Source organism: Orcinus orca, chromosome 1, assembly GCF_937001465.1.
Source record: "Orcinus orca chromosome 1, mOrcOrc1.1, whole genome shotgun sequence".
In the NCBI taxonomy this organism is placed as follows: Eukaryota; Metazoa; Chordata; class Mammalia; order Artiodactyla; family Delphinidae; genus Orcinus; species Orcinus orca.
The window spans coordinates 104,753,621-104,778,722 of NC_064559.1; the positions used below are offsets into that span (position 1 = coordinate 104,753,621).

Sequence of the window (25,102 nt, forward strand, 5' to 3'; positions counted from 1 at the left end):
TTTATAATTCCTACTCTACTACAAAGCCCCTGTCTTTTGCTTCTTTTCTTGTCTACTGTCTTCCCTCCAAATACACAGAGGTTACCAACTGTTCTGCTCAGATACTAGTTTCACTAAATAGGACACAAGGATGGTATCTTCCATTATTTCTCTCTTTGATTCCAATTCCCTCTACTAATTATCTGGGACCTTTCTTATTAGCAAAGTTAACCCAGGGGAGGAAAGAATGTGGGTGGCAATAAGTCTGGGGAAGAGACATGGCGTTTTGTTTTCACTGAGGAGGAGGCCTTAAGAATACTACTGTTCACTGGGTTTGTGGCAGATTCCACCCCTGGGTAGAGGAGCGGTGGCCCCTGGAACAGTCACTCTGGGAGGGAGGGAACACTGCTTGCTGACCACAGCTGGAGGAACAGAAAACGCACAATGGAACAGGCCTCTGAGCAGACCATTTTGAATGAAAGGAAAATGAAAAATGTCAACACCATTATCAGATAGGTATTTATTTAGTACTCATGTTGTGGGCACTGAGCACATACTGGGCCCCCGGAATACTCACAGGGAACGGGAGTCAAAAGGGAATACACATCTCTCATCAAATCGTAACCCATGTTTCTGTGAAGGTTCCAGTGCTTTTGTACAGATACCAGTGAGATTCAAATGAAACTGCCTTAAGCCCATTCTCCTGTATGGTCAGAGCCCTCAGTCTCTCCTGGAATTCTGGAGGTGGGGGTGTGCCTTATGCCTTTCCTTGTTAATGATTGGTTCAATGGATAGATTGGTTCACCATCTATAGTGGGCTGTTGCTGTTTTCCACCACATTGCCCCAAGATGTGAAATGACCACTTTCTTTTTCCCCAGAAAATACTCCTCGCACAGGATATTTGTGTATGTGCTAAGCTTTGCTGAAGATTTGGAGGCGATGAAGAAGTTTTATATTGCCATATTGCTTGTTCCTTTCTCTTCACTTAAAGATGCCTTGGGAATTCCCTGGTGGTCCAGTGGTTAGTACTCTGTGCTTTCACTGCTGAGGGCTTGGGTTCAATCCCTGGTCGGGGAACTAAGATCTCTCGCTAAGCCACGCGGCACAGACAGAAAATAAATAAATAAATGAAAAAGACTCCTTATTTTCCTGATCTCCTTCCACGGGGCTCCCCTCTTATAATTTTATTCTCCTTTTTTTGTTAGAGCCAAGGACTCAGTAATGTGTCATGCCAATTTGTGGATCATCAGTTCTAGTTCCCATCCTGAGACTCAGAAGGACCACCTGAGCCTTGCAAAGGCCACCACTCCCTTCTTCCATTTCTGTGAGGGGAAGCAGGCAGTGTGAAGAAATTTTCGTTTTCTATATGAATTACATCACTGCCTTTAAAAGGCAGCAGCTGTAGTCAATTTTGGTTTTAAATAACATTACATATTTTCTTTCTCAGTTTACGCAATGATCACAAAGTAAGCTACGAGCGCTTTGAATTCTTTTAGTCCCTCAGGGATGTATAGTGCCAACCACATTGACCAAAAAAAGTATTCTATAAGTATATGATAATATGATTATAATATAATAATATATATGTAATAGAATTATAATATTTAATTTAATATTATAATATACCTATAATAATTATTATTATCATCATTATTATTATTGGCAGTAGCTACATTTTGCTTCAAGGACAATTGAAGGTTTTTGAACAGGGGAATGATGTGACCAGACCTTAGTTTTAGACAGGGCATGAAGGATAGTAGGAGAAGAGAGAGATGAAAGGCAAGAGACCAGTGGTGGACTTATTTTACAGTAGCTTAGGTCAGAGGTCATGAGCTAGGATTATGGCAGTGGGAATTGGATGAAAGGAACAGATTTAATGATTCGATGTAGAGGTATTGACAATAGATTCAGACATTAAAAGAAAACTAACCTGGGTTTAAGCAGGGACACTAGTGACAAACTGAGTCTGTGGTGTAACCTAACTGTAGATGTGTGTATGTCCAGTGCTAGGGTCCAGTGCTAGGGGTATCCCACAGAATAGGCCAGAGCACTGGGCTGTGCTTCAGTGTTAAGAAGTAACCACCATGGGCTTCCCTGGTGGCGCAGTGGTTGAGAGTCCGCCTGCCGATGCAGGGGACGCGGGTTTGTGCCCCGGTCCGGGAAGATCCCACATGCCGCGGAGCGTCTGGGCCCGTGAGCCATGGCCGCTGAGCCTGCGCGTCCGGAGCCTGTGCTCCGCAACGAGAGAGGCCACAACAGTGAGAGGCCCGCGTACCGCAAAAAAAAAAAAAAAAAAAAAAGAAGCAGTTTGCTGCATAAGGGCCTATAAATACTATTCATCTAGAGATGGAGGCGAGGAGGAAACTAAAGATCAAAAGGAAGTCATGTAGGAAGCAGGAAATCAATGACAGAAAGTACAGTACCGGCAGTAAGAATTGGCCCTTTCAGCTTCTTTTAGGAATGGATGTCTGTAGTCAAAGGCTACATTGTCCTTTTATACTCTACATCACCTTCCTTTTGTGTGTGTGTGTGTTTCTTTTTTGTGGTTTTTTTTTTTTGCGGTACGCGGGCCTCTCACTGTGTGGCCTCTCCCGTTGCGGAGCACAGGCTCCGGACGCGCAGGCTCAGCGGCCATGGCTCACGGGCCCAGCCGCTCCGTGGCACGCGGCATCCTCCCGGACTGGGGCACGAACCCGCGTCCCCTGCATCGGCAGGCGGACCCCCAACCACTGCGCCACCAGGGAAGCCCCCTTTTTTAAAAAAAATATTTATTTATTTATTTGGTTGTGCCGGGTCTTAGTTGCGGCACGTGGGCTCCTTAGTTGCGGCTCGAAGGCTCCTTAGTTGTGGCATGCAAACTCTTAGCTGTGGCGTGCATGTGGGATCTAGTTATCTGACCAGGGATCGAAGCCAGGCCCCCTGCATTGGGAGTGAGGAGTCTTAACCACTGCGCCACCAGGGAAGTCCCACCTTCCTTTTTTTTTTTCTGGATTAGGTGAAGGCTACGTGTCATAGAAGGATTTGGATTTCTAATGCCTGGTCTTGCTCATGAAATCTCCTTAAAGACTATGATTGTATTTTTGCATGCCTTACACATGGTGGGTGCCTAAAAATAGCAAAAGAATTCACTGAATGGTATTAATTCCCATTTTGTTGCTCCTGTAGAGGATCTAAATAAGGAGGCAAGTGTTCTGGCGCTATATTCAGTATCATTTCCTGGCAAGTAAGAGCAGGGCTGCCACTTGTGTGTGATCTCTGGCCCAGAGGAGGAGAAAAAGGACACTGCCTGAGGGAGGCTAGACCACTCAAACACTGTTTCAGGGGCAGCATCCCTGACTAGCACTTGTAACCTTCTTCGAGCAGGTCTCATTTTTCAGCCCCTCAGTTTTCCTTCCTTTCTTTTCCCATAGTCAATGCTTTCTCATAATCAATGTCCCTCAGGCCTTACACTTTTCTCTTGGGTGCCCCTAGAGTACTTTACTCATCCATTCATCTCCCTAGTTCTTGGTCTTGTTCTCATTTCTTCTGACCTCAGGATTTCATCTCTTCTTCGACTAGGAAGGTTACCTAACGTGCTAGGGTAAGGGTAACCTAAGGTAACATTTTGACGCTTTTCAAATCCAGATTTTTTTTTTCCAGCAGAAAAAAACTATCATCCATTTACTTCTCTATGAGGAGCTGCTATGATCTGCAGGCTTGTCTACAGAACATAAGCAACATGGGAAAAACCCTAATGCTGATCAGTTCAGTAACCTGGAAAGAGGTAGTCAGAGGGTACCTACAGTCACTCAACTATACCACTTACAGCTGGATGGTAGCTCTCCAAGGCAGGAAAGAAGCACATATTTATAATTTAGAAAACATTCCTAGTGTTCAGTACCCATAGAGCTCAATATGGGCCATTTGTCTCATTAAAAAAGGAGAGTTTGGTGCAGTCTCACATCTCCTATCCCTTGAATGCTCTGTCAGTTTCCAGTAGCCTGAATTTGGCCTGCCTCCCAGGGCTGACCTAGTCAGGGGACAGAGTGACTTAGTCACTCCATTCCCCCGCCTCTCCTCATTGCCCCAGCCAATGTGTTGGCAGTCTAATTATTTGCTTTTCCTCCAAACCTAAGAGTGTCACCTGTGAGGTGGAGATGAAGCTGATCCACCTGGATGGCATTCCAATCAGGTAAGGTAGCACTTGCTCTCTTCAAAGCCTCAGGAACTGGCTTCTCTTCTTTACCTACCTGTTGCTAGGCCTCTGATGGCCTTAAACTCCCATTCTTACATCCTCAGGGGATTTGTCAGGACCAGAATAGGAACAAGCCCAAATCTTGCCAACAGCCTTGTAGTTAATGTCCTAACATAGCTCTCCTGGGGACCAGCACTTGCAATAATTGAGAGCTGATAGGTTCTATTTACAACAATGTACCTCCAGTGATCTTTACTACTTCTAGGGCCTGGAGGCAGGATTTTCTGCTTAGTAGTTCCCCTAGTGCCTAATCTTAGGAACCCTTTAGAAGATGTGGGAACGTAAATGGTATCACTGAACTCTTCTCTCTTGCTGTTTTATTATTCCTAGGTTCTTAAATTAATTGATTAAATAGTTGACTGATGAGCAAATGCTTGTGAAGACTAACAGTTCAAGACAATTTTTAGATTCCAATTGATTGGTAAAGCCATTTATAGTTTAGAATTTTATGGGAAGTCTTTAAAAGGACATGATACAGGTTGGGCCTTGAACTCTAGGGAGAAAACTTATAGACAGAAGAAAGGAAGGTGGGTAGTAGCATGGTAGAGTCCTCTAACTGGCTTGCTGGTGCTGATTGCATGTCTCTTCCCGACTCTGTGTTCAGTGATGTCATATTAGTGGCATGAAATTATCAGGAGTAGAAATATTTACACAATGGAAATTGGTAAAGGCTATAAATCAGGGCCTTTTCCACCTGGAGAGCTCGTTGTTAATATTTACCATTGATGGTAAAGAAAGCAGAAAACCATTGGAGAGATGGAAATTAGCAAGCCACATTCTGGAGTTAGTACTAGACTGGGGTCAGATTGTATAGGATCTTACAGGGGAGACTGAGGAATTTTGGCTTTATCCTGTAGATATCGAGGAATTGTTGATGGCTTTATATTAGCTGAGATGCTTTTCCTTACAAGCAATAGAAAAACTAAGTTCAAAATTGTTTAAACAATAAGGAAGACGTATTCTTATATAATAAGAAATTCAAGGAGGACGGCTGAGGGTTGGCTAATTCAGCAGTTCACCCAAGACCCAGATTCTTTTCATTTTTTTTGCTCTGCCATCCTTAGTATGTCACCTTGTCCTCCAAACAGAACAGCAGTTCCAAATCCAGCAACACTCAGCAGCAAAAGAGAATCATTTCTTATTTCTCTTTGTCTCTTTGTAGGAGCAAGGAAGTCCATCAGATTTCCTCAAATCTCACACTGGAGAGAATTTTATCATAGTCCTAAACCAAGTACTGGCAAGGGGAATGGAACCCCGTGATTGGTTTAGATCCATCAGTGTTTCACCCATCTCCCTCCCACTCAGCCCCCACCCCTACACTGGAGTCAATCTCCCCTGAAGCCCATGGCCACATAGAGAAGGATGGCTGCTTAAACATGATCAGGATTCTATAAGCAAGGGCGGGGAAGGGGGATGGACAGTGGTTAAGCAAGCAACATGCTGCTACAGCTTTTGAAAAGGGAGAAAATATCAGTGAAGCATTTTAGAAAGCGTAATCTAGCAATGGTATGCGAGCAGATAGAAGGCCTGGAAATAGACCCAGTTATATTATTATGAGTCTAGATGTGACTCTATTATAAAATAGAGTCTGATATGTACTACCAAAGCAATGGTTCTCAACTGCCAATTCATTCACTCATTCACTCAATAGATATGTAATGAATGACTGCCATGGGTAAAGCACTATGCTAGGTACTATAGATAAAACGGTGAACATATCTGGTGGAGCTTTGCAATCTAACTGATGAATCAAATATCAATGAAATAATCTACAAGTAAATGTAAATTTATAACTTGGTTAAGTGTTATGAAGGAACCCAAGATGTTTGTTTTCTATTTTTTAAATTGAGGTAAAGTTCACATGGTGAAATGTGCAGATCTTAAGTACACAATTTGATGTACATGTGTAACAGCTACCTCATCAAGATATAGAACATTTCCGTCACCTCAAAAATTTCCCTCATGCCCCCTTTCTATTCAATCTCCACTTCCCCCCAATATGCAACCATAGTTCTTTTTTTTTTCTTTAATAAAGTTATTTATTTATTTTTGGCTGCCTTGGGTCTTTGTTGCTGCGTGCGGGCTTTCTCTAGTTGCGGCGAGCAGGGGCTACTCTCCATTGCTGCGCGCGGGCTTCTCATTGCGGTGGCTTCTCTTGTTGCGGAGCACGGGCTCTAGGTGCACAGGCTTCAGTAGTTCTGGCACTCGGGCTCAGTAGCTGTGGCTCGTAGGCTCTAGAGCACAGACTCAGTAGTTGTGGCACATGGGCTTAGTTACTCTGCAGCATGTGGGATCTTCCCGGACCAGAGCTCGAACGCATGTTCCCCTGCATTGGCAGGTGGATTCTTAACCACAGTGCCACCAGGGAAGTCCCTGCAACCACAGTTCTGATTTCTATCATCATGGTTACTTTTGCCTGTTCTCGAATTTCATATAAATGGCTTCTTTTTCTCAACAAATGATTTTAAGACTTATCCATGTTGTTGTGTTTAAAGGGAGTCCATTTTTTAAAAATTGTATTCCATTGTTTGATTAGTGTATTTTTTCTGTTGGTAGACATCTGAGATGTTTCCAGTTTGGGTCTATTATGAATAATGTTGCTATGAACATTTACGTAAAAGCTTTTTGTGGACATCTGTTTTCATTTCTATTGGGTAAATACCTACGAGTGGAATTGCTGGGTTACAGAGTAGGAAAGCATTTCACTTTATAAGAACTGTGGATATTTTTAAAAAATATAGATTCATGGTCCTCAGTCCTAAGAATTCTGAGTTAGGCATCTGAGGTTCCTAGGCACATACGGTATGTAGTTTTTAAGACTCCACAGAACCACTGGTCTAAATTATAGTGGTGGTAGTGGAAAGGAAGTTATTTTGGTTTGATTTTCTTTTCTACCACAAAAGCATATAAATGCAAACAACTGCCGGGTGGCTTTTTTTGTTTGTTTTTTGTTTTCCTGGTTAGCTGCAAAATAGCTTTCTCTGAACATTTCCCCCTACTCTATCCATTAGCCCAGGTGTTGAAATAATCTCTCCTTTTAGTTTCTCTGCTGAAAGGCAAAGCTCTGTTTTTTTCTGCTCTTGCTTAAAGTGAAGTGAAAACTCAGGGAGCTCCTTGGAGTAGCCCTTAGAATTGCTAAAATGAGTAAACAGGCCTTTAGGGTGGATGAGAACTTTGTACTGAATGGCAGATAAGGCTGTGTGACCCTGTGTATACTGGTAGGGTTTTCTCTGCTGTTTTTACTTCCCTTACTGTTTTTCTACCTGTCAGCAAAAAATAATCACCTGTGTTCTGACTTCCCACAATGACACTGGACAGCTGCTTCTGAGCATTTAGCATAGTGACAGCCTGAATGGCTGCACATCACTACAAAAGAGGTCCCCTGCTTCTAGGCAGAGAAATTGACACATAGGAATAGGGAATCACTTAATGGATTAGGGGCTGGCTGAGCTGGGACCAGAACCCAGGTGGCCTGGCTCCCAGCCCGGCTGACCACACTGCTACGCATACAGCCTGGGCTGACCCAAAACAAGCAGCCCATTGAGCAACTGCACAAACAACAATGAGTGATGGATGGTCAGAGCAAGAAACAGGCACAAAGCAACTGCAACCCCATCACTTCCTGGCCCCTAAATTTCCAGGCAAGCCTATAAAGTGTGGTCACTTAAATGAGTTTGATCAGCAACTTGGCCCAGCTTTCAAATTTGGAAACTTTTTGTAGTCACTGCCAAAAGTAAAGGTCAGCCTTGTACTGAGAGGTGGAGAAGGCCTTTGAACGTCATACCTGGTCATAATAAGTCTGTGGTAGTGGAGTTAAGACTAGAAAGAGGTAGTTAACAGGTGGGCATAACCTGGTCCTGGGAGGGCCTTGGTGAAACAAGACAGCTTTAAATTTTTGAGGCTCCTCATCTGTGGACCTTTCTTCCTACCTCAGATCTAGCTGGCAAGGGTGGGTGTGATCCATGGAGTTCGGTGACCAAGTCTCATCCTACTCCTTCTCAAATTTGCCACTGAACAGTGTCCAAAATTTGTAGTCCCCACATGCTTGTCCCCCAAATGCCTCTGCCTGCCAACCTGTATTGCTGGTCCTGGATGTGCCTCATGCTAGGTACTCTGACCTACTTGGCCTTGGTATAGCCCTAGGCCCTAAATCTTCAACTCTAAATCCAGGATATTCCCAAGAGATATAGCTGTCTAGGAAGTTTCTTGTTTCAGATGTCAATTTTCTAGTCTCGAGCTGGATAATTCTAAAGTGTCTATGCTCCCCTCTTTACCTTTAGAAACTGAAGACTTCAGAAAGTAGTGAGGGGACAGAAAAGTTGACTGTAATATTTGTTTTTAAATAGGCCTAATGGGCACAACATTTTGAAAACGCAAACCAGTTGCCACTATGTTAGGAATCTGAATTAAAATTTAGCATTTCTTGCGCTTCCCTGGTGGCGCAGTGGTTAAGAATCCGTCTGCCAATGCAGGGGACAAGGGTTTGAGCCCTGGTCCGGGAAGATCCCACATGCCACGGAGCAACTGAGTCCGAGTGCCACAGCTACCGAGCCGGAGCGCTAGAGCCCACAAGCCACAACTATTGAAGCGCGCGCGCCTAGAGCCTGTGCTCTGCAACAACAGAAGCCACCGCAATGAGAAGCCCTCGCACCTCAACGAAGAGTAGCCCCCGCTCGCCGCAACTAGAGAAAGCCCCCACGCAGCAATGAAGACCCAACACAGCCAAAAATAAATAAATAAAATAAATAAACTTAAAAAAACTTAGCATTTCTTTGGTCAGATTATAGCAGGGGCTGGCTGCACTTTGTGTTTGTCATAAAGAGGTATTTATTAAATGGCTCTTCTTACTTGAAACTGTCCACGTTCGTCTAATATTTATTCATTCAACAAATATGGAAGGTCTGCTATGTGCCAGGCAAGGCTTATGTTCCCATAGCCATAGGTCCTTGTAAATCACACAGCACATATGTGAGTTCTGCCTTATACAATACAGTTTTGTGTTTTACTAAAGTGTAAGACCCTTGATGCCTGGAATTATGTCTTATTCATTTTTGTGTCCCCAGGATCAATGAGCACAGTGCCTTGCACGTAGTAGGGACTCAATATTTGTGAATTGAACTATGCTACAGCATGGTTGTTGTACAAGGCTGTTAAAAGGTATTACCAAAAAAGCACTACATAACTTGTTTTGCTTGTGCTAACAGTCTAAGGCAGATATGTCAATAGGGTATTATCATTATGCAAGTAAATAAATATTGAGTATTTACAGAGAAAAGTATGCGGTTGGCCAAAAAGTTCGTTCGGGTTTTCCCCTAACATCTTACACTATGTTCACTGCAGGAGTGAAGGAGGGAGAGTGCTTAACTGGGTGGAGATTGGTCTGGAAGAAGTGTTAATTTTCCTCCGGTCAGTCCAGAATGATCGCGTAGAGTAACTAGAATTTCAGTCTTCTCAGTCTAAGTATTTTCATCCCTCTCACCTTTCTAGAACTACCCCGCCTCTTTCTGCTTCTTCCCAAAGGGCTGTGTCCAACTGACTACACCTCAAAGTCTCAAGAGTCCACCCAGTAGCCCTCCAGTTCCGGTTCAAGAACTCTCCAGAACAGGGGCTTTAGGTACACGGGCCAGGAAAACACGGGGTCACGCACGGGGCAAGCGCCAAACTGGCCGCAGCTAGGGGAGTGGCGCTAAGGGCGGGGCTGCTACGGGGTGGGGCGGGGCGGGGCTGGGCGGGAGGAGGCCCGGGGGCCGCTTGGGTGTCACCACCAACCCGCTCCGGCCGGAAACTGGCGCTTGTTTCCGGCCGGACGGCCGAAAACCACCGATCCTGAACCAGCAGCCGGAGTCGAGTGTGGAGCAGGCAAAAAGCCACTGGGGGAGGCCAGTCCAGATCAGTTCCGTCTGGCTCCAGCTCCTGATCCTGTGCGGAACAACAGCCGCGGTCTCAGTCTCTGCCACCGCCTCCGCCTCCATCGTCGACGGGGGAGGGGCCGGCCGGACCCCGGGGTCACAGCAGAGGAATGAGGAGAGGCAGCCGGGCCCCGCGCTCCGCCCCGGCCTAGGGCCTTGCCCCGGGAGCCGCGAGGGTAACGGAGCCCCCGCCTTGTCACCCTCCCCCGTCTGCTCCCGCCCCTCCCGCCTCTTCAGACTCCCAAACTCTGACCCTCTGATCGCCACTGTTCCCCATCTCTTTTCTGATTATATTTCACCCTGAGCCATCTCCTCTCGGCACCCCCTCTTCGCCCTGACTGTTCCTTGCTTGGCCCCAACCTTTCCGCGGTTACTCCTCCCTTTCACCTGCGTCCCGCCTTCCCAGCCTCCCTTCCCCGTTCGTGGCCTCCCTTCGTCAACTGTGCTGGGCAGTTTGGACGGTCCTCCCTTGTCAGCTAGACTTTCGGGGAGGGATGGTGGAGTTTTAAGGTGGCTAGGAGTGCAGGGTACTACCCTCATTGTAGGATAAAGTTCATTTTAAAGTCTCAATATAAAAGTAAAATGAAAAGAAAACAAGCTGTTCTCCCCTATCGATAGCCAAACTGAGGTGCGTCCAGTAATGGAGGAAGGGAGCGAAAAAGAAGTGTGTGTGTGTGTGTGTGTGTGTGTGTGTGTGTGAGAGAGAGAGAGAGAGAGAGAGAGAGAGGTTGGTTCTAGGGCAGGCTTATGAACTTTAGAAAAAAGAAAAGTTGCCGTGAGCCGATGGAAACTTTAGAAGCTGATGATGAGTAAGCCGGGGGCTGCGTGATCTCACTCCTCTTCTCATAATTACTAGGTTAACGGTGTGGCTCCGGTCGGGATGGAACGGGATTTGTTTACTGGGCCGGCGTATTTTTAGCTTGTCGGCTCACAAGGACCAGCACTCTGAGTCTCTCTCTCCGCCTCTCTCTTCCCCTCCGTCTTTCCTTCTCTCTCTTCCTCTTTTTTTCCCACCCCTCCCCCCCACCCCCCCACGGTCTAGATAATCTCTCTGGAGCCCAGGTGGCTTCTCTGGGCACAATACAGATATAAAAATTAGGTTCAAAGAAATTTTCTGTAAGAGGTTCTCCCCAGCTTTTCAGGGAGTTTTCATGAATGCAAAGGCAAAAATTAGTTGACTTTTAGTACATATATGTATAAAATACTTTATAGAAAATCAGAAACAGGTAATGTTCAGTCTTTGGCTTCTCATACTGTATATTTAGATCTTAGAGGACGCTGGATCCCTTTGTCTTTCAACCTATTTCTAAAGTGGGAAAGGACAAAGTAGAGAGAAGAGGTAGTCGATAAGGCGGGTCCAAAAGGGTAGTTAGTCCTAAATCTTTTAAAAAACATTTTCTATACTGTATTACTTTAAAAAACAGAAACTTTCTTTCCTAATAAGTGAGATTGCATTCTTGATGGGATGGAGAAGACAGCAGGGGCTTATGCTGGGTGCCTAGGGAGAATCAGACTTGTAATTAAACATTTGCTGTGCATAATTTACAAATGAATACATTATGGGCAAACAATTATACTCTTTGTCCTCATTGTTTTTCCGAGCCTTTCTTTTAAAGGTTAGTAACCAACCTGCTGTGCTAGTCTATTGATATTTTGAAGGCTGGACAGAACTGTAAAATAAATGAAATTGATGTTGCTCATCTGGAAGCTGAATACCAGTCTGTTCTAATTTCCGCTAGCTACGCAGCATGCCTCAGAGCACCTCCCTGAGTTAGTGGCCAGTTACTATGTACTTAGAGATTACAAATGAATACACATATTAGCTCATGCTAGGAATAATTGAAATGATAAATACGCTGAAAAGATTTTCTAAAACTGAAATAGATTATTTTTCGATTTTTTCCATTTCGGATTATCAGCACCTTTCTACCGATAATCATCCATTAACATGAATAATTTAGAGTTGAACAGATATCCACTTTGGACAGTACGCATTCAAGCAGGAAGGAAAGATGGAAGGAAGATAGTTTCCAAACTATTACTATTTTTGTGGTTGTTGTTGCCTGCTTTGACTTATCCCTTTCATTTAATGCCAAAGACTCCTTTGTGAAGAAAAAAAGTAAACCTTTGCCAAAGAAAGGGCTGTCTACTGACTTGTATAAGGCAAGCTGACCAGTAATGAATGTTAATTACTAGTTGGACTTTGTGTAGTTATGTTACCAACAACGTGGAAATTTTCCTGAAGCTTTATTTCGTTAATCTCTTTCTTTTGGGACCCCTATTGAAAATGACTTAATTTGAAGGGTAATATCTAATTTTTAAAAATCACACATGCTGTTCCAGAGTCTGTTGACTATCAATAGTTGTTTTAATTTATGAGTTAGTTCGTGCCAATATTAGTGATGATATCTGGCAAATTCAATTCATATCTGTATTTAGCAACTTCCCCTAGTTGAACTACATATATTATTCCAGGGGTTAGGGGTGGGGATTGAAGGAGTGAATAAACTCTAGGAATAAGTGTAGCAGCCCAATAGCCCATCACTGTTTTCAGTTCTCAGAAGGCTTTGTTTGGAATTTTGAGATTCAATATATATGTAACTAAGTGAATTATGATGGAGTAACTCAGTATTAAAAATAAGTTTTCAGACTGTTACGGGGGCACTAAGTGCCACTTGTTAAAGTTTTAGAGCTCCTGAATGTCTCAAGCATGCTAAGTATGCTGGCAGAGGACTTTATAAGGGAGCACACGTTCTCCTTACGCCAGACATTCATCCCATCAAGGGAAAAATCCTGAAACAATGCTTTGAAGTGTGACTTCAGCAGTATCTTTCCTATGCAAACTTAGGAGCTGTGGAATGGCAGCCTGGAATCTTTTCAACAGCCCCTGATAAGTCAGACAATTAAAATCTGTGTAACTAGAATGCAGATGCAGGACAGTTTTATCATGAATGCCTGAAATTAGTTGATTTTTTAATATGATAGAAGAAGGAAGTTGATTTTTTTTTTTAAGTAATAAATCCTTGCTGAATAATGACTGAACACTCCTGTGGATAAGGCAGTTTCCAAGTGTCAGTGACAGGCTTTGGGGAGATATAAAAGTTGTAAAAACAGGTGTTCTTGCCCTTGGGACAAGGGTGATGTTGGGGAAGGCAGTATGTAAATGAGAAAGCAGACTATTATAAGCTTTAACATTTAAGAAAAAACATATAAACAAAACCAAGTTTAATGTGCTACAAATGAAGTATGTAGAGATTAGGAAATTCGAAGTAACAAAGTATGAATGAAGTAAATTAGGGAAGATTTCTGAGTCAGTAAAATTTGAAGTGGACTTGGGAGGCTATGGATTACAGTCATAATGAGGCATGGGCTATGGAGTTAGACGATCTTGGTTCAACTTGTGGTTCTACTTTTTACTAATGTGACCTTGGGCAATTTACTTCTCCATCCTTATCTATATAATAGGTGTGAGCATTCCAATAAATAAAATAATTATTCTGTGTTAGGAGTAAAAGGAGATAAAAGATCTTCTGGGCAGAAAGTATAGAATGTACAGTGTGCAATGATGGTATGAATGACTAAGTTGTGTTTGTGGGGAGAATAAATGAGAATGACTGGAGAGAATGTGGGTTGGTCAAGTCATGGGTAGAGCAGGCGAGAGGGTGGAGGGGACTCAGAGGCCAGACTCTGTTGGGTGTTGATGAAAGGGTCAATAGAGTCATTGTAGGTCCTTGAACAAAGGATGGATTTAATGAGAAGTATTGAGCCCTCTGATCCAAGAACTCAGGGACAAGGAGTCAGGCACCGGTAAATTGTGACTCTCCTACTTCTCTTCTGGACCATCCTGGCCTAAAGAGATCAGCCAGGAGACGTAAGATTCCTTGTAGAAATTTTTGTATTTACACACCTTACTCACTATGTTGAGCTCTGCTTGTGACTGTCTGATGTTGTACCAACCTGTGGGGAAGTCTCAAGGCTATGTCTGGATTCTCTTCAAGAGCTTATGGTAAGGGCAGTGTCATGTTTCCAGTGCATTGAACTTTCAGTTATCTCTGCTATTGTAGGGAGCACTAGTTTAGGTAATTCAGAACTTCAGAAAGAAATTTCTTGGTTTGAAAATGCATTATTTTAAAAACCAGACTTATTTTAGTGTTTTGGGGATCATACTGATGAAATGAATTGGCATTTCTAAGCCTGAATTACCTGATAGTGAGGAAAGTATACTGATGGTGAAGAAACGTCAGTCTTGGATTAAAGATTTTGCCTCAGAAATCCATAAAATGAAAAGTCCATATGAGGGTAATTAAGACTGGGCTATACTGAGTATGTTAATGAAGACCAATTTCTTTTCAAAATCTGTGTGTGTCCAATGTGGCCTCAGGCTGTCTGCCTTATTCCTAAGAGCTATTGGTAGAAGATGCCTATGTTGCAGCCTGAATAAGTCTTTACACACAATATCTGGAAGAGTCCTACTGTGTGATACTGCATTGTTGAAGATTAAGCTGGCTTTTTTTTGAAGGACTTGGGCTTTGTAGAGGCTCTTCAGATATTAGCTCCTTTGAAAATCTATTAGATTTTTCCTCCTGGAGTAAACTTGTTTGAAAATGTGGCCAATTTAAGAAAAAAAAAAAAAAAAGAAAAAGGAATGAGGAGAAGTCCACACTTAAGAAGTAAACAAAAAAATCACACAGCTGTTCTTCCATCCTTGTTCTTTCAGTTGACTTGCTTTCCTTCATCCTTGCCTACCCCCAGCCTTCTCATAATCATTACCAAACTATGTGCTTGTGATGTCATGGGCACAGGATTATTATTTACCACTTAAGTCAGGAGATTGAAGTATCTCTGAGCTAAAATTCAGAGGTGGAAAAATCAGTCATCTTAATTTATACAGTTTAGTTCAGGATTATTTTTAACTGTGTTTTTTAGGATTATGTCTTATACCTTATACTATAAGAAATAGTTTTTGATAGGAGAGACTACTAAGCTGTTATTTTTAGTGATCCTGCTGTGAATTTAGTTCTACTAAGTGGTATGGAGGATTAGGAAAAATGACAGTTTTGTGCCCTTGAAGAATTTACAGCCTAGTTGGGAGTAAGGGGAATAGGAAGGAATGAATACCTATTGAGCCTCTTTATGCCAGAGAAAAATTTAAAATGTGAAAGTGTATTATCATTTGCATAATACAGACCTCATACCATAGGTGTTTTGGGAGAAGAGTACTCAGGTAGTTATGAGTGATGTCACAGAGGAATTGTGACTTACTCCAGATCTTAAAAAAAATTGTATTAGGTACAAGAAATGAAAATGAAGCAAATAACAAAAAAATCATTTAAATTTGGAGCTGAGAGGGATCAAGCAGAAGCCTGGGCACAGGAATGTACTTGGAATGTTCTTGGGGCAGTGATGAGACTGACCTGAGTCGCAGTGAATAGTAGTAAAACACAGGTGGTTAGGATGGTCTGGAGCTATGTTTATAGAGGGTCTTAAAAGTCAGGCTTATAAGTTTAGATCTTGAACAATGGAAAATAGCTAACCACTGAGAATTTTTTATTAGGATTGTAATATGATGATATTGGGAAATAGATTGGCTTGGAGGGAAGGGAGATTAGCAGCTGGGATGTGTGAGGTGATGAGGCCTGAGCTAGAGTTGTGGAGGGTGGGTTAAGGAGGGGAAAGAGTGACAAAGAGATTGTGAAGGAAAAAATTGAAATCAGTGCGGGCTGGATGTGGAAGATGATGGAGAGTGTTCAATCAAACATAATGATAGCATTTTAAGCCTGGGTTTCTGAGATACTGACTGGGGTAAAGAAGTTAGGGAGGTTTCCTCATTTCTTAAGGAAATATGATGAGTTCAGTTTGAGATGTTTTGGATTTAAAGTGGCAATGAAACATCCGAATGAAAGGTGTTCCAGTTGTTAGAGAAGAGCCTACAGCTGGTGGAGCGGTGAGGGTTAATAATGCTTGAAAGTGTTGTTTTGCAGTTCATCAGCATAGATGTGGTAGCTGTAGCCAAGAAGATGAATAAACTCTCTGAGGACTAGAGTTTAGGGAAAGAGCAGAAGGCCAAAGATAGTGGTACTGATAAATACTACTATTCTCCACTCTTCAGGCCATCTTAATTGAGTTTTTCTGTCTCCTTTCATGTTTTCTGTTCCTCTGCTCCCCACTCCATCAAATACCCATTGAATGTCTCTTGTAAGCACTGTCTTAGGCACTAAGGAAGCAGATGAGTCAGACAAGATCTCAATGTCCAAGGGGGTTATGGGTCTAGTGGGAGGAGAGAGATGTGTCAGTATATAGATGGAATGAAGTGTGATAGGTATTGTGTTAGAGGTATGTAGGGGGCAGAGTGGGGGCCTAAAGGTCAGTTCTGCCTTGGACATTCAGAGGTTGGAAAGTGCCTCCCAGAGGAGATGATATTTGAGCTGAGTCTTGAAAGATGAGTTAAGGATATACCCTACAGATGAGAGAGAGAAGTACACTCCAGGCTGAGAAAACAGCATGAACAAAAGCTTAAAGGAACGAAACAGTCAGGCTTCTTCAGGTAACTTTTAAGTAATTATTATGGCTGGAGGACAGGGTTGGAGGGCGGGGAAGAGGCTGGAGAAGTAGGTAAGGCCGATCATGGACAGCTTTGTCTTGTGCTACACTAAATGATAAGCCATTTAAGGGTTTTTAAGCATTGGGTGATAAAGTAATTTTCATGTTCTAGAAAGATTATTTTGTTAGTGGTATATAGAGGGTGGATTGGAGAGGAACAAAGCAAAAGACTTTTAAAATAACTTTATTATGTTTAACAGTAATACGTTTGTTGTTGAGTGATCATGTTTGTGGAATCATGGAATCAGAGAACTAGAGGGACTGTTAGGCTTCTTAGTCTCCCTCATTGATTTTCAAACGGAATACCTGAGATTTACTTAGGATCACAGAAGTAGTGAAGTGATAGCTTGGTCTGGAATTCAGTCTTCAGTGGCTGTAATGAGGTAGGTGATTAATAAATGTTAGCTCACCTCTCTCATTCCCTCACAAGTCCCGTTGCAGTGTTTGTTCCATTCTGCCACACTGCATTGAGCTAGAAGACAGAAGGACTTCTGTCGTTTCACTCCATTGTCCTTTTTACTAGTCCAAAGTGAACAGTGGTATTTTCCCAGGTCTGACTGAGGAAGATCTGTTCTGAGAGTACCATGGAGAATAGGGACTTTGACCTGGGGCAGTTGGATGCCCTGGAGTGGAGTGAATAGGATGTTAGGATTCTTCAGCGATAGTGATTCAAATGTAGAAGAATGTCAGGGTATTTGTGTTATTGTGTGTGTAGATGTATTTATCTCTCCTGCTAAGTTGCCTTCAAGTTTTCTTTTAAACTTAATTTTAAATTGTACTAATGAAACTTTGGTAAAAGAAATAAGCTATGATAAATTGGGCACCGAAAAAAGTATATCTAAAAAACAAGATTTGTCATTATACTTGGATTCTAAATCTTTCTTCCCCATGTTTTTAATTTCATTGGATTTTTGTGAAGGTAAATAAATTATTTGGGTTTAAAGCGTGAAGTAAGAGTTTGGATTTTGCGTTTTAGTCTTTTTTGCTGGAGAAAAACAGAACAGGATAGAGGACATCTTAGAGGTCCTTAGATTCCCCTGGGGAAAGTTGGGACATGAGGGGATGTAGAAGGATGGATGCCTTCCACTGGTAAGTCTTCATCGAAACTTAACTGAATTATGATTTCTCTACTCCTTTCTCTGGGCTCTGTCAACATCTCCAGAGAAGGGCCTTGGATTGGATACTGTCCACTTTAGCAGAGCTGCCAATTCTTAATTCTTTCTCAAGTGGGCAAGGGTACATTTTGTTTTTGTTTATGAGTGTTTGGGGGAGGGGTGGGGAGAGAGGCGGCATGGAATAGCTACTCACAGTGAGTCTTTATCTGAATTCCTGTGTAACTGGAAGTTTCCTTGGCTTTGTTTTGTGGCAGATGACTTGGTTACAGGGCATTTAAGCTACGTGGGAAGGTGGTTCTCTCTGCCTTCAGTTATCTGACCTAGGATGGCAATAAAAACTTCCTTTCTGTCCATATATGTCAGCCTCCACCTCACTCTGTTCTAAGTGCCTTTTGTGCACACTAGGTGGGGGATCTGAAGGACGCTCTTCAGTCTAAAACTGAGCTTATCAACTGTTCCCTTAAAGTTTAGGGGAACCAACCTGCTCCTGATTATTTTTGTGTTAATGACTCCCCTATTCTTCCAGTTACCCGGCCCTTTCTTAATTTAAAAATTTTGAATACTAAGATATTTTAAATATTTAGAAAAGTTCAGGGGAAAAAACCCTAACACAATTTTGAGCCCACAACCCAAATTTAATGGATATTAACATTTTGTCATATTTGTTTTAGATCTCTCACTCTCTGTTAGGTATTAGATATAGCCAAAGTCCTACTCTGCATCCTTATCCCCTTCTTCTTTCTTGGGAAATGAATCCTGTTCTGAATTGTTATGTATCATTCCGTTTCATGTTTTATACTTTTTAAAAAAATGTGTAATATAGACACAAACAACATATAGTTTTTTTTTGAAATCATAAATAGAGTCATACTGCATGTATATTTTTGCAACCTTTTCTCTCAACATTGTTTTTCATGTAGATCTAGTTCATTTAATCACCTTAATCTTGAAGCCTTTTTCCTCTGCTGTCCTCCCCACTTGCCTCATGAAATAATCCTACCCATCAGAGTCCCAGTTTAAACCCTGTCTTCCATGAAAACTTTCCTGTTTTTTTTCTCCTGCAGGCTGCGATCTTTCCTACTTCTGAATCCGCCTATCATTTTATTGGTACTGATCTGGTGGTGGTTGTATATTCTTGTATTTTAGTTTATTTGTGCCCTTAGCATGGCTCTTCTACTATACTGTGAGCTCCTTGAAAGCAGATAAGTAGTTTATTTTATCTTTGCATCCCTCAGGGGCTTGCCACAGTAACATAAACATAGTAGGCATTTAGTCACTATTAGTGACTAAATGGTTAACTAATGAATAAAAAAAAAAAGACAGTCCTTTGAGTTGGTGAACTGTTTAATTATGAGTGATATAGTGGCCCTAATGAAAAATAAAGCTTATAAAGAAACATTCAGCACTGAAAATTATATAGAAATGCACATAAAAGTTGAGAGCAGTCAAGACTAACTTCCTGTAGGAGATGAGAGCAAACATTCCCTGAAAAATGAAATAGGAATTGATTGGTGATATCATCCCAATGAGGAAACTCCTGGGAATTGATCCTGATGGTATTTGAGGCAATGTGCTCCTGTGGCCAGACACATTTCACTAGCTATCAAATTCTGCTATTGTCATCAAGGTCTTGACACCTTCACTGGAGATTTATATTGGCATTGGGAAAAAGCAGCCTATCTGTTCACTTAATGAATACTGCTGAGAAACAGGAATTCTTAGGCCTCTAAAAAAGAACGCCTAAATAATGTACACATTTGTACATATATATGTACTTATACTTTTAACAGCACCTTTTTTATTGATGCGACCAGATTGTATCTCAGCAAAATATTTTTAAGCTTTTAATTGTGGAATGTGTAGTACCAGTATAACATTGTTAGGCCTCACGGAAGCCCTTCCCTCCCCCCACCAGGAAGAAATTAAATGTTAAGTTGAACTATAATGAAATTGCAATTTTAGAGGTAAAGTAAGTAAAATATCACCAATGGTTATTGCTTAAACTTATGTTTATGTTGTTATGTTAAATGGTTATTATGTTTAATGGTTATTATGTTAAATGGTTATTGCTTAAGCTTATATTTAATGGTTATTGCTTAAACTTAAACTGTAGTTAAACTTAACATGTCACGTCTTGATTTCCTATGGGGGTTCTGAAGAACATTATTATGGACCTTTCTGAGGGCTAATTCCAAATCTATTTATAATTCTAAAATGCACTTCTGAACTTTAATTTACAACCGATTATCTTTTGTAGTTATCTTTAGCTCAAATTTTTGATAAAATGTTCTTATTTCTCAGCACACATTTAGTATATTTGGGAAGGTTGTAGGGGAATGTGTGAAGGTTATAGGCCAGAGTACCTGGAAGATAAGGCTGAGATGAAAACTTACGCTGTCAGTAGCTACATATAATTGATTGAATTGGCTTTAATGAGCTTGCAGTTCCTTTGAGTAGATGACCACCCCACTATCCTTTCCTGCCACCCCCATGTCTCTTCTCTAGTCTTGATAAGAGAGATCTGGTGGTGGGAAGAGAAAATTGCTTGTGACCCTTGATTTTATTGATATTTGGAGACTTAACAGGGAAGAGGGTAAGAACCCTGGCTCCTGGCACCAGATTCTTACCCATGGTTCCCCAAACAGTTCTTAGGGTAAGAGCGAGGAGGAATGCGGAAATCAGGAGAAAGAGCAAAGAAACAGAGTAGAGAGCGAGAGTTAGCAGAGGAGCAGAAATGGGAAAAAGGGATATGTATAAAAATTTAAAGAGGTTCTGTTTCCTCTCATCGTTCAAAACCGCTTAGAATTCTTTATAAACCTTGTACCTAAACTATATCAAAGTTGTATCCAGGCCACATACCTACTTGGAAAACATCATATATAGACGTCAGCTTTGAAAGTATCAGCTTTGTGTTCTAAAATAATTCTTTGAAAAGTTAGGTCATTTTAAATGAGTTGGTCTGCTAGTGCCTTTTGAATCATTAATAACTGACTTCAAAGGAAAAGAAAAGAATTCCTCTGAGGCTTTAGAATGAGTAAGTCTTGATATTTACATGAAGATAGTCCCAAGTGAGGAATGAAGGCAAGACAATGGGAAAATATAATGCTACTAACAAAAATATTTTGGATAGCATGCTCTCATTTAAAAACTTTAAGGCTCTAATGAGTTCCTTTGTGAGTGTTTGCTTTCATCTTCTTTGAACTAGGAGCTCACCTGGCTGAGTGTTTGGACTCTTCATTTTCTGAAATTTTCCATCAGTACTAAGGACAAGATTATCTGATATGAAGAATACTTGGTCCCTGTTTACTGTCTAGGGATAGAGACTTAACACACTCCTCAGAATTCTGCAAATAGAATTTGAGAGTTAGACTTAAGATTGGCTGCATCCTAGTTTCTTTGGATGCCTAAAATAAATTCCTAGCTATTTGACACAAGGTGACCTCTCATTTTAATATTAAGTTCCTTCTCTCTCACATCATCTTTGTAATTTTTGGTAATATACTAGTTCATTATGGAAAGTAAGATTGAAAAAAATCATCTACGCAGATTTCCCTTGATGTTTGCTGTCTGGCTGAGACTATAAATTCCTTTCTACTGAACACCTGCTGTGTACTGGAATTTGGACAAGATGCTCTGAGGAGATGCCAAGGAAGTGTTACCCAATAAATAAACTAAACAAGTAGTAGGAGACTTGGCCCCTTGGGAATATATATTCTGGGTTAAAATAGGACATAGTGTTATATATTTACACACACATATTTAGAAAAAAAGAAATACAGGCTATGTAGTATTATGTATAATCTCACGTAGCATTTTAGAATGGAAAGGAAATTTACATGTTGTCATCATTGTCTGGGTGAGGAACATGAGGCCCAGAATATTTCAATGACTTGTTCAAGGTAGTTACCCTCAACAACAAACATTTTGTTAGATATCTGCCCTCTGAAAAGTTAGGCCTCAGGTATAGAAAGAGTTAAAGTTATCAAGAACTTAGTAAGTTATGAAGACTGAATGTTTGCATAAAAAGATAAATAGTAATACAAAGTCATGGGCATTACGTGTCAAGTGAGGGATACAGTTATATAGAGTTATACAGAAGTTTAGAGGGAGTGGGTAGGGAAAATTTTTACCCTTAGGATAATCTAGGCCTTAGAGAAGAGAGAAGACTGGGTAATTATAGAGGGGAAACATTCAAAGTATGAGAACTTTGAGCTGAGCCCATCTTGCTTGGGAGGCAGAACAAGTAGACATAGTGTTTCACCTAGGAGAGCAATGAGATTAATAAAGTTGGAGAGTTAGGTAAATTGGAGAGGGCCTTAAATCTGAGGCCGAGGAGTTTGGTTTATCCTTACAGTGAAAAATTCCTGAGCAGGGAATTGTATATATAAATTAGTATTTTAGGAAAATTGATTCAGCCGTGTGGTGTGAAATGGAGGAAGAGAGAGCAGTTAGAGGACTGTTACAAAAGAGTCTCTACAGGGGTGATGGGAATGGAGAAAGGGGAGAGACTCATGTGATTTGAAGAAAACTAAATAGAATTTGGTAACTGCTTTTATGAAAAAGGATAGATAAGAACAATGCTCATGTTTTTATTCTGGGTTATAGCAGTAGGGGAGCTGGATTTGGTTGGTTTCTGATCTACTCTCCAAAGGGATACCCTGGTGGAAGCAAGCACTGAGTCTAGCCCAACACTCAGATAATACTGAATACAAAGAGTTTAAGTGGCTGGTGTGCATGCCTCGTAAGTAGTGGAACTTGGTGTAGAGCCCATTCTTTTGACTGTTGTTCAGTGCTCTTTCTATTATATCATACGGCTTACGAGGAGGTGGGTCAGGTGGTTAAAAACACAGAGCAAATGCCTGGAAGTGAAATGGGAAGTTGAAGACCACATTATGATGAGGTTTAACCACAAGCTGTTTCAGTTCTGCATAGATTTTCCTTATATTTAGACACTAAATGTGTATACTTCTGTCAGGCTCGTAATGTAACAGTGATCTAGGTTTCTTAGAGCCATCTTCTTCTGAGTTTCACTTCTTCACAGTCAAGGAAAAAGATTCTTTCAGATTTTGGATTTAATTGCATATATTCTCTGACCCCCAATTTTCAAGATAAAGTAGTCCTTCTCCCTGCATGTAGTTAGGTTGCTTTGGTTACAAACTATAGGTGAAGTAGCCTCAAAGGCCACATTAGTCTTTTTGGAGGAGGAGAGTTTTGGACCCAAATCTTTCAAGCTTATTTACCCTGTCAGCAGTTATGAACAGTTTCCTTACACAGATCTTATTACCTAAAAAGGGCAGTAAATACTGTGAATCAATAGGGTATTTTTGCTAATGGTATGTTTTTAGAGAATTGAATGGCTTTCTGAAGAATCCTTTATGTTTTGTTTTTAAATATGTAGTCAGGTATATTTAAGATGTGACTCCTTTTTTTTTTTTTTTTTGCGGTACGCAGGCCTCTCACTGTTGTGGCCTGTCCTGTTACGGAGCACAGGCTCCGGACGGACAGGCTCAGTGGCCATGGCTCACGGGCCCAGCCGCTCCGCAGCATGTGGGATCTTCCCGGACTGGGGCATGAACCTGTGTCTCCTGCATCGGCAGGCGGACTCTCAATCACTGCGCCACCAGGGAAGCCCGTGGCTCCTTCTTACTCCCTTTTTTTTCCTTTCCTTTCCTTTCCTTTTCTTTTCCTTTCTACCAGGCTTTTATCTATCTGGTAACAGATACCTGCAGATGCAAAATAGCATTTTCTGGATCAGCTAACACTATGTATCTACTATAAGGGTCTGGCACTGTTATGTAATTTCATCAGCCAAGATTAAATATTCCTGGATTTTATGTTAGCTCCCTTGTAGTCAACATATTCCAATGTTTGGCTTCTACAATTCTTATCCCATTTTAATCCTTGCCATGACTCTTCTTTTATAACTTGTGACCTGCCTGGGGAATAAAGGGAAGAAAACTTTGCTATTTAATAGTGAAGACCCTACCCTCAGCTATACCAAGTGTTTTATATAATCACCTCATTTAATACTGATAACAATTCCGTAAGTTAGGTAGATATTCTTATACCTGCTTGCAGGTAATTCATCCAAAGTATTTATTACTATGTTAATAAAATATTAATTCAGCAGAATATTTAGGTGCTGTTTAAGGTGCTGAGGGATATCACAGTGAATATCAGATGAGGTTCCTGCTAAGGCACAGAGAAGTTAAATAACTTGCCCAAAGTCGCATAGCAAGAAAGTGGCAGAGGTAGGATTTAGGTATAGAACTGATGGATTCCAAAGGGAATGTCTGCAACAATTATTATCAATACAATATGCTACTGTTTACATGTACTACATGTTCTCTGTAATTGCACAAATCAAGCTATAAAAATAGGTGGGTTCCCCCAGTATTTCTTTTTAAAAAGGCTCTTGATGAATCTGAGAAATAAATCTGCCTTGGTGCTGGCAAGCACACCTGCACAGTAATGCTTTTCCTCTCTTCCCCTCCCCTCTACCCACTCTCTCTGAACCCACTCATACCTGGGCATGAACTGGACAGTGAGACCTGCTTTGGCATTTGGATGTGTTTGTGCTTTGAGCACTGGGAGAGTTTTATTTGTTTCCTTGACTTCCTTGCCCGCTTGCAAGTTCTTTCTTGTAGCACAATGATGAGTAATGTGTTGTTAACCTCGTGATGTGGTCATGCCAGTTGGAATATTTTTTTCTTTTTCCCTTGGTTCTTTCTGATGAGTATGTGACTCTTGGGTCACACTTGCTTTCCACAGTTCATTCAAATAGAGAAGACTTTCTGTATTCAGAGGACTAGAAAATAGTCTCGAGGTTGAGAAGACTGTTAATATTCAATGTCTTCTGCCCAGCTGAAATCCAGTTTTGTTAGCATTTTAGGTTTATTCTTTAGCAAGTGTGATCCAAGAGAATACTTGTTAGATTATGGCCATTATCACCATGTGCCATATCTGGAATGAGTGGTATTCTGGAGTTAGGAGCTTAAAAACAGGCACAGGGAGTTTTTTCATGAGCATTACCTAGCAGAAAGCATTAAAAGATGCTTAAGTCTGTGAGAGTGATGAGCTAAATTCCAGTAGTTGAATTCTAGGGATTAATAAGGTGGGATCAAGGTTGTAAGTGTCAAAACTATTTAGTATTGGGGATCCAGTCAATTTAGTATTTGGATTCCAGGAATATCTGGGCATGGCTCATGAGGTTAATGAGATGATTTATGTGGGTGTGTCTAGCCTAGTGCTTGATACTTGATTT

The 25,102-nt window shown here is 41.3% G+C and overlaps 1 protein-coding gene and 1 long non-coding RNA gene across 3 annotated transcripts in view; both read left to right on the forward strand.

The window, feature by feature from the left end:
• Positions 1-4,027: 4,027 nt before the first annotated feature.
• On the forward strand, positions 4,028-8,948 carry LOC125961353 (uncharacterized). The gene is made up of 2 exons (XR_007471961.1): positions 4,028-4,151; positions 8,687-8,948. It is a non-coding gene; the product is annotated as an uncharacterized LOC125961353 (long non-coding RNA).
• A 1,065-nt stretch (positions 8,949-10,013) lies between these two features.
• Positions 10,014-25,102, forward strand: part of OTUD7B (OTU deubiquitinase 7B) — a 53,847-nt gene continuing 38,758 nt past the window's right edge. Inside the window, exon 1 of one of the 2 annotated variants that reach the window (XM_004285131.3) lies at positions 10,014-10,299. The gene's annotated coding sequence lies outside the window, so the exon portion shown is untranslated. The remainder of the gene's footprint in view (positions 10,300-25,102) is intronic. The other variant, XM_033415579.2, reaches the window with a different exon arrangement.